A 10923-nucleotide genomic window follows, 5' to 3' on the forward strand; every position below is an offset into this window, starting at 1 on the left:
AAGAATAACAAACAAAAAATTACAAAGTTTTCATTTTCACAATAAAAATTATCCCTGGTGTTCAGTGAAATATACAGGTAGGAACAGAACCAAGAAAACAATTTATTCAATAACAACAGTGTTATAAAGAAAAACAACTTTAAGAGACTTAAGAATTCCGATCGATTCATTGACCAACCACAATTACTGAGGGTCAATAAGGAAGCATGCTTCCCACCTCTTGCCAGAAAGGTGATGGAATCAAGATGCAGAAGAAGACAGATTTTCAGAAAAAGCTGATGTAGGAATATGTTTTGCTTCAGTATGCACATTTGTTACAAGGGTTTTCTTTCTCTTTTTCTTTTTTTTTTCCAATTTGGGGGTGGATGGGAGGGGGAAGAAAACTTCCAATAGGGCAGCCAAATTTAAAAACAAAAACAAAAACAAAAGAGGGTCATTGAAGCATTCTTAAATGAAGAGAAGAAAGCAAAAGAAAAGTCAGAAAGAATCAAGAGCAACTTCAAAAATTACATGTTGAGTTTATTATTTTAAAAGCAAACTGTACATAATAGAAATTCATAGTTTGTTATACAGTATTTTTTTTCTATCCTACTGTCCCTATATAAATGTTCCTTTCATTTTGGTGCTTAAGTTTAAAGTGAAAAGTGAAATTATTTTTTAAAAAGACTCTTGCTTGGTTTCTTTCACCTCAACCACTTTGCCCTCTCCTAGAGAAACAGCTCAGCTCAATCCCTATTTAATTCTTTTATTGGGTCTCCTGGATGCCTCCTATGTCTAGTAAAGAAACTTCCTTTTTCACCTCTCCCTTACCTTTGCTTTTACAGGTAAAACTCAGGCAGTACAAATAGTTGCTAATTAGCTCCATGACCATCAAGAAAGTCTCTTCATCTCCTGGGAACCAGATTCCTCCTCTGTAAAATAAAGGGATTGCAAGGTAGGGAAAAAAAAATCTAATATTCTGTATGATAACATTATTTGTGATCACAAGAGAGGAAGAGAAAATATGAACCCAGTGATTGGGAAATGAACACATTTCAATATATTAATGGAAGAGAATTTGGAGTCAGAGGACCTCGATTCAAATTTCCACTCTGCTACTTACAACCTATGTGACCTTGGGCAAATCACTTAATGTTTGGGAGGCTCAGTTCTCTCAAATGTAAAATGTGGGGTTTGGACAAGATGACCTAGAAGGCCCTCCCAACTCTAAATCTCTGTATTATGATCCTATGAATGATGAAGAGTGTAGAGAAACCTGAGGTAATTTGCATGAACTGATGCAGAGTAAAGAAAGTAGAGCCAACATATTCAAAATGCCTATATCAATGTAAATAAAATCAGCATGGAGAGGCAACAAAATTGATCAGATACAACTGTCAAGGTTAGTATTATGCCAGTCAGAGTTGAAGAACACATCCCTCCTTTTGCTTAACAATTGACAGACTGCTTTTCAGGGAATGTGCTTTAAGGAGAGTTGCTTGGCTAATCATTGTGAAATGTCAATTATATTGAAATAAAATGCATCAATAAATTAATAAAATAAAATGAAAGCATTTTATCTAACATGCTCTAGTAAGGATAATTTCTTGTAGAGAAATCTAAGAGGTCCTTAAAGAGGCAGGAACTAAATTTTGATGAACCTAGAAAAAAACACAAGGGGGGTTGGGAAACAAGTCACAGATATAATTATTGAAAAAAATCCCTCACTGAAAATGGTTCATCATTGCTAGGGCCAAGGACCAATTGAAATATGGGTTATAATTCAATGACTTCAGGATACATGATTTTTTTCTGTGTGAGTACCCCTACATCAAAACCTATCACAACTTCTCTATAACTTAGTAAATGATCTTTGAAAGTTTCTGTGGCCTCATTTCTCAAATATATAGAAAACTGAGTGAAATTTATAAGAATATACATCATTACTCAATTGATAAATGGTCAAAAGATATGAACAGGCAGTTTTCAAACAAATAAATCAAAGCTATATATAGTCATATGAAAAAATTATCTAAATCACTATTAGGGAAATGCAAATTAAAACAATTCTGATATATTTGCATTTGGGGCAGAGCCAAGATGACGGCTGGAAAGCAGGGACCAGAGTGAACTCCCTGCCGAGTCCCTCCAAAAACCTATAAAAAATGGCTCGGAACCAATTCTAGAACTGCAGAACCCATAAAACAGCAGAGGGAAGCAGGGCTCCAGCCCAGGACAGCCTGGATGGTCTCTGGGTGAGGTCTATCCCACATGGAGTTGGGAGCTGGGAGCTGGGAATGGAGCAGAGCCCACCGTGAGCAGCGCAGACCAACCAGACCAGGAGCCGGGTGGAATGTGCCCTAGCGCCCTGAACCAGTGAGCTGCGGCAGTTACCAGACTTCTCAACCCACAAACACCAAAGACAGAGGAGAAGGTTAGTGGGAAAAGCTGTGGGAGTGGAAGGAGTTCGGGGTTCGGCTACCAGCCCCGGGGGCAGCAGAGGTGGGGCAGCTACAGCTGTTGTTGCTTCCGGCCCCAGGCCCACCTGGTGGGAGGAATTAAGTGGCGGATCAGAGCAGGAGTGCACAGCCTGCTGAAGATCTAAGCCCAGTCCAGGTTGGGGGTTCTTGGGGAAGGAGCAGTGCTGGTGTGGCAGAGCTGGCGCATCCCCCCAAGCTTGGAACATAGAACTCTTTAGTCTACAAGCAGTCATACCCCACTGAAAAACTCAAGGGTCAAGTTAGTTGGTTGGGAATATGGCCAGGCAGCGAAAACACACCCAGATTCAGTCTCAGACTTCGCATTCTTTCTTTGGTGACAAAGAAGACCAAAACATACAGCCTAAAGAAGACAACAAAGTAATAGAGCCTACACAAAAAGCCTCCAAGAAAAACATGAACTGGTCCCAGGCCATGGAAGAGCTCAAAAAGGATTTGGAAAAGCAAGTTAGAGAAGTAGAGGAAAAATTGGGAAGAGAAATGAGAATGATGCGAGAAAACCATGAAAAACAAGTCAATGGCTTGCTAAAGGAGACCCCTAAAAATACTGAAAAATACACTGAAGAAAACAACACCTTAAAAAATAGATTAACTCAAATGGCAAAAGAGCTCCAAAAAGCCAATGAGGAGAAGAATGCCTTGAAAGGCAGAATTAGCCAAATGGAAAAGGAGGTCCAAAAGACCACTGAAGAAAATACTACTTTAAAAATTAGATTGGAGCAAGTGGAAGCTAGTGACTTTATGAGAAATCAAGATATTATAAAACAGAACCAAAGGAATGAAAAAATGGAAGACAATGTGAAATATCTCATTGGAAAAACCACTGACCTGGAAAATAGATCCAGGAGAGATAATTTAAAAATTATTGGACTACCTGAAAGCCATGATCAAAAAAAGAGCCTAGATATCATCTTTCAAGAAATTATCAAGGAGAACTGCCCTGATATTCTAGAGCCACAGGGCAAAATAGAAATTGAAAGAATCCATTGATCGCCTCCTCAAATAGATCCCAAAAAGAAATCTCCCAGGAATATTGTCGCCAAATTCCAGAGCTCCCAGATCAAGGAGAAAATACTGCAAGCAGCCAGAAAGAAACAATTTGAGTATTGTGGAAACATAATCAGAATAATCCAAGATCTGGCAGCTTCTACATTAAGAGATCGAAGGGCTTGGAATACGATATTCCAGAGGTCAATGGAGCTAGGATTAAAACCTAGAATCACCTACCCAGCAAAAGTGAGTATCATGCTCCAAGGCAAAATATGGAGTTTCAATAAAATAGAGGACTTTCAAGCTTTCTCAGTGAAAAGACCAGAACTGAATAGAAAATTTGACTTTCAAACACAAGAATCAAGAGAAGCATGAAAAGGTAAACAAGAAAGAGAACTCATAAGGGACTTACTAAAGTTGAACTGTTTTATTTACATTCCTACATGGAAAAATGACATGCATGATTCATGAGACCTCAGTATTGGGGTAGCTGAAGGGAATATGCATACATATATATGTGTGTGTGTATATATATATATATATATATATATATATATATATATGTTTACGTTTATATATATAAGTGAACGTGTATGTATGTATATATCTATGTGTATATGTATATATATATATATATATATAGAGAGAGAGAGAGAGAGAGAGAGAGAGAGCGGACGCAGGGTGAGTTGAAGATGAAGGGGAGATATCTAAAAGAAATAAAATCAAATTAAGGGATGAGAGAGGAACATATTGTGAGAGGGAGATAGGGAGAGATAGAATGGGGTGAATTATCTCGCATAAAGGTGGCAAGAGGAAGCAGTTCTGTGGGAGGAGGGGAGAGGGCAGGTGAGGGGGGAATGAGTGAATCTTGCTCTCATCAGATTTGGCCTGAGGAGGGAATACCATACATACTCTATTGGGTATCTTACCCCACAGGAAAGAAGAGGGAAGAAGATAAAAAAAGGATGGGGATGATGGAGGGGAGGGCAGATTGGGATGGAGGTAATCAAAAACAAACACTTTCGAAAGGGGACAGGGTCAAGGGAGAAAATTCAATAAAGGGGGATGGGTTGGGAAGGAGCAAAATATAGTTAGTCTTTCACAACATGAGTATCGTGGAAGGGTTATACATAATGGTACACATGTGGCCTATGCTGAATTGCTTGACTTCTTGGGGAGGGTGGTTGGGAAGGGAGGAGGGGGGAGAATTTGGAACTCAAAGTTTTTAAAAACAGACATACAAAAAAAACAAAAAAAAAGTTTTTGCATGCAACTAGAAAATAAGATACACAGGCAATGGGGTGTAGAAATTTATCTTGCCCTACAAGAAAGGAAGGGAAAAGGGGATGGGAGGGAAGTGGAGTGACAGAGGGGAGGGCTGATTGGGGAACAGGGCAACCAGAATATATGCCATCTTGGAGTGGGGGGGAGGGTAGAAATGGGGAGAAAATTTGTAATTCAAACTCTTGTGAAAACCAATGCTGAAAACTAAACATGTTAAATAAATAAATTAAATTAAAAAAAAAACAATTCTAAGGTATCACCTCACACCTATCAAATTAGCTAATGTAACAGAAAAGGAAAATGATAAATGTTGGAGGAGATGTAGGAAAACTGGGACACTGATGCATTGTTGGTGGAGTTGTGAACTGATTTAACCATTCTGGAGAGCAATTTGGAACTATGCTCAAAGAGCTATAAAAATATACATACTTTTTGATTCAGCAATACCAATACTAGGTCTGTATCCCAAAGGGATAAAAAAGGGAAAAGAACCTATTTGTACAAAAATATTTATAGCAGCTCTTCTTGTGGTGGCTGAGAATTGGAAATTGAGGAGGTGTCTATCATTTGGGGAATGGCTGAACAAGTTGTGGTATATTATTGCAATGGAATATTATTGTGCTATAAGAAATGACTAGCAGGATGATTTCAGAAAAACCTGGAAAGGGTTACATGAACTGATACAGAACGAAGTGACCAGATCCAGAAGAACATTGTACATGGTAACAACAATATTGTGTGATGGAGAACTGTGAATGACTTAGCTATTCTCAGCAACAAAATGATCCAAGACAGTCCCAAAGGACTCATGATGAAAACTCCTGTCCTGTTCCAGAGAAAGAATTGATGGAGTCTGAGTACAGACCCAAACATACTATTTTTCACCTTTTTTTGTTCAAGTTTTCTTCCACAAAATGACTAATATATAAATGCTTTACATGATGGCATGTGTACAACCTTTATCAGACTGCTTAGTATTTTAGGGAGGGGAAAGGAGAAGGAGGGAGGGGTAGAATTTGGAACTCAAAATTTTTTTAAAGAATGTTAAAATCGTTTTTACAAGTAATTGGGGGGAAAATATTATTTTTAAAAAGTTTCTGTGGTCAAAAAGTTCATTACCCTTAGGATGATCTGGTGATATCATCCCAATCCTAGTTACATGAACCTTGGAAACACAAAAAGCATTTTCTTATCATAAATAATGATGCAGTCCATCATGGAGACTATACCAAAACTTTTCTAAATTTCTAAGACCTGCCAGAGCTTGTGTCCTGGGAGTAAAGCCTTCAGGAACCCAGGGTCACCTACATGTATTACTATGAAGGATCAGATGAGTACTTTAGGGGACGGGAATTAGCTAGGGAGGATTAGCTCAAATTAGCATTCACTTGGCATATAAAATGTAATGGGATTGATATTCTTTATCTGTGATCTGAATTCTGCTAAAGTAATTTCACAGTTGAGAAAGTAAATGGGAAAAATTATAAGCTCTTAAGTATTATCTTAAGACAAGAAGGCAAAATCATCTCTGAACAGAGGTAATAATACCGTATCACATGACTTAAGGCATTTTATAAACATTAGCCCAACTTTCTGGAAGATGGTAAAGTGTGAGATTGCAAGTGAATGAAGCTTCTCCTAGTTATCTTCCATTCTCTTATAATTTTTATACTATGATATGTAATATGTAGGTCTTATATCCAGTGTGAATTTATCATGGAACATTGATAGAAGACATAAACCTAACCCAATGTCTGCCTCTTCTTACACCTTGTACCAGCTCCCTGGGCATTTTTACTGGCCTGGAATGCTCTGCCTCCTCATCTTCTAATTTTCCTCAAGTACCAGCTAAAGCCTTATCGTCTAAAGGAAGCCCTTCCAGATCCCATTTATTTCCAGTTTATCCTGTATTTAGCTTGTATGTACATAGTCATTTGCATATTGTCTCCCCATTAGACTGAGTTCTTAGAGAGAAGGGATTGTCTTTTCCTTTTTTTGTATCCCTAGCACTTAACACAGTGCTGGGCATAAAGTGGGTGCTTAATAAATGCTTATTGATGGTCATGCTGAAGTAAGCTGACCAAGTCTCTGCCAGGCTGAAACCAGAGGAGTGCATATTGTATATGTTTTAAGACCTGGTCCTTGCACATAAAATCTGTGTGTGTGTGTGTGTGTGTGTGTGAGAGAGAGAGAGAGAGAGAGAGAGAGAGAGAGAGAGAGAGAGAGAGAGAGAGAGAGAAGGTCAATAATCAATGCCTTGAGTGCTTTGCTCTGTATTGCCTGGCTAATCCTTTATCAGCTATAATCATTAGGATAAGAAGTAACTGTGTGATTTATAGTAAGAACAGAGTCCCAGGAAAAAATAACCAACCTATGTATAACCAAACTATAATGTAGTCTCAGGGAAATTCCTGTGTTAGTTAACCTTAGAAGTGTAACTAAATCACTATAAAGTGTGTATCTTAAGTATGTGACCATAATAATCATACCTATAATCTTTATAGTAAAATGTAGTTGTTTGCCCTGAGCTTATGATGGAAAAGTACCCTATTTTTTGCAAGAGCCTTCTTGAGTAAAAGAGAATTGATTTGCACAATAGCAAATGTTTTTTTAAAAAACCCATACGTGAATCAAGAAAACTATAAATAACTGTGAATTTTGTATCTCAGGGTCTCAGACCATACCAGCAGACTGTAGATCCCACCTTTGTTTCTCTTAAAAAAGGTTGATTTCTTTGCCCAGAAAGGCTTCCCAGTTTATATATGTATATACATATACATACACACACACGTATATAAGTATGTATGTAGAGGTATGTGTACATATATATCTAACAATTGAAGAATAGTTGAACAAATTACTGTGCATTAGTGTAACGGAATGTTGTTGTGCTTTAAGGAATAATTAATATAAAGAAACCAGAGAAATATGAGAAGACTTATATGAACTTAGACAAAGCAGAACCATGAAAACAATATACCCAAAGATTACAACAAAATAAATTCAATATAGAGAGGAAAGGAGAAGATACCAAAGAAGTGGGGAAAAAATTTGTACCTTGCTAATAAAAATGGCTAAATGTATATAGCGCTCTAACATTTACAAAGTGCTTTACGTATGTCAAATCATTTGATGCTCACAACAACCGTGGGAGGTAGGTGCTGCTATTATTATCCCCATTCTACAGATGAAGAAACCTAGGTATAAAGAGAATAAAAGTGATTTCCCCAAGGTCACACTGCTAGTAAGTGTCTGGGGCAGGATCAGACCTCGGGTCTTCCTGACTCTAAACCCCATCCTCTCTGGGCACATTGGACCACTTAGATCCCTAGGTGACCAAAAGAACATCAATAAATACTGACCTATGTGCCTGCTACACAAAATCTTCAGAAGAGTTATTTACACATCAACAGAAGGCATGCTGGAAGAGAATATTAATAGGAAATAAGCAGGCTTTCTCAAGCTATATTCAATAATGAACCATATCTTAAGCACTTCACAATGTACTGAAAGATACTTATGATGTACAAATCACGTTGGGCCTCAGTTTTCTCATCTAAAAGATGAGGGAGTCAGAATAGATGATCTCTAGTCAATCAATAAATAATCATTCTTTTAGATTTACTGCATGTGGATTTAAAAAAATTGATTTGGTCAAACAAAGCACTACCTTACATTAGTTCAAAATATCAAGATCCTCCCAAATTCCCTGGAAGATATAACCATCAAAATAATCCTGTTCAAATCACCCTCTGATAATAAACATCATTGTTGTTCAGTCATATCTGACTTTTTGTGACCCTGTTTTCTTGGCAGAGATCCTGGCGTGGTTTGTCATTTCCTTCTGTAGCTCATTTTACAGATGAGGAAACTGAGGCAAATGGAGTTAAGTGACTTGCCTAAGGACACACAGCTAGTAAGTGTCTGAGGCCAGATTTGAACTCAGGTCTTCCTAACTTAATGTCTGATGCTCTATTCACTGAGTCACCTAGATACTCTTAGGCAAAGCACAGGTATAAAACAGATTTATGTGCTCACCGAAGGTTTTTATCACAGTGATGAAGATCTAGCAAGTCTGTTCCCTTCTCTGTAAAACATCAGGGTGAAGGGGATATGAACTAGACAATGGGAGGAAAACTGGCCCAGTGGAAATACACTAGATTTGGGAACACGAAACCAGTCTGTTCCTTCCTTCCTGTGTGACCACATTAAGGCAGGTGGCAAATCACTTTGAGCCTCAGGGAGTTAGATGTTGGTCTCAACTCAATCAGCAAGTACTGTACATGACTAATATGAAAATATGTTTTATATTATTGCACACATATATCAAATTGCTTACTATCTTAGGGAGTGGAGGGAGGAAGGAAGTTTGGAACTCAAAATTTTATAAAAAATGAATGTCAAAAATTGTCCTTAAATCTAATTGGAAAAAATAAAATACTATTAAAAATAAGTATTGTAGATTATGTTATATATTATACACAAATATATACAATATTATATATTTGTGTTCATACACACATATACACAAATATTATATATATACACAAAAATATGTAGATACTTGATATTTTAGAGGGGAATGTGCTAGCAGCTTCAGGACACTAAGGATAAAAGGTGGTCCTTGAGCTGGGGCAGGAAGGAACTAGAGATTCTGAGAATTGGAAAGTGTGAGGAGAAAGTATATTCCAGACATGGCACAGAGATAACAAATGGAGGGCCTCCTATGAGGAACAGTACAATTTGGCACTAGACCACTGTGTGCATGGAAAGGAGTAAGGGTCAGGTTGCTAAGGTTTTAAGTGCTGAACAAAGGTGTGTGTATTCGATCTTGGAGGTTATAGGGAGCTATTATGGGGAACTACTGTACATTGAACAAGGGAGTGTTGTGAGATGGAATTTATAAATAGAATCTGGCCTTGGTCTTAGCAGTACCTAGGTTCAAAACCTGCCACTGATAAGTACTGGCTAATGTGATTCTGAGAAAGTCGCCTAATCTCTAGGTACCCCAGGGAACTGTCCTTCTTAGTACCCAAGGAAAGGAAAAGTATTAATTGCAGAAACTTTGCTGATGTGACTTGCTAGAGGGCCTTTCCTCACTGGGAGCTTCCCCTACAGGATGAAATCCTAAGTCTGGACCAAACAAACAACAAACCTTTATATGTTAAGAGAGACAGACACAGAGACAAAGTACCATAGAGACCGACAGAAAGTGAGTCCTTCTGGTTACACAGGTAATTGGGGCTTGGGTTTTTGTTTTTCAATTGTTGAAATTGTTTCAGTTTATAATAAAAATTATTATTAAAACAATATTTTTCCTTCCCCCTTTCTGAAAAAACAAAACCAAAAACAAAGCCACAAACACTCCACTCAGATAATTTTCTTTAGAGCTGGAAGAGATCTCAGAAGTCATCTGATCCAATGCCCCCATTTTAGAAGGAAAGAAAGCCTAAAAAGGTGATATTTATTATGACTACTTGCCTGGGTGTCGATAGAAACTAAAGTAGAATGGTCATGTCGAGGTGTAATGGAAATTCTTTATCTGTGTAATCGTCATCATCGAAAGAACTGCCCACTCTTAGGGTATTCATTACTAAATGGTGCCAGTCTATTTCTAATTTCCGAGTTGGAATATCTTGTTAATGTATTGTTTGTTTTTGTTGAATATTTGTCCTTTTTTTTAAACAAGAAAATGCTTACTGGGGAGAAGGGGTAGAGATATTCTGAAATGAAGGTGATATAAAAACAACCGATCTCAATAAAAATAAGACTTCTAAACCTGATTCGTTGGCTCCAAGCACTAACCCTCACTCCCCCAACCCCACCTCTCCGATTACAAAAGCAGCAGAAATTGCCCTCCAGCTCCAAGACTTTTCTCTTTTCTCTGATGTCTCATTCTAGTCCCGTAAACCCGCAGCTGTGACTTTATGCCAACTCCCTATTCCCCCGGGTGTTTTTATAACTAATGAATAATCCCTTATAAATAGGCATCCCTCACTGAACGTGTTGACCAGCCAATAACCGTAAAGGCGAAGTAATTCAGGCGGAGGGAGAGGAGGAGGTGGGGGTGGAGCTGTCAGCTTTTTCTAATGACAGACCTGTCCTCAAATGAATGCCAACCTTTTCTCGGGCAGGGGCAGTGCCATCCATCGGCCGCTTGCCAGTCAGCAGG

This window comes from Trichosurus vulpecula, chromosome 3 (assembly GCF_011100635.1).
Source record: "Trichosurus vulpecula isolate mTriVul1 chromosome 3, mTriVul1.pri, whole genome shotgun sequence".
NCBI classification, from domain to species: Eukaryota; Metazoa; Chordata; class Mammalia; order Diprotodontia; family Phalangeridae; genus Trichosurus; species Trichosurus vulpecula.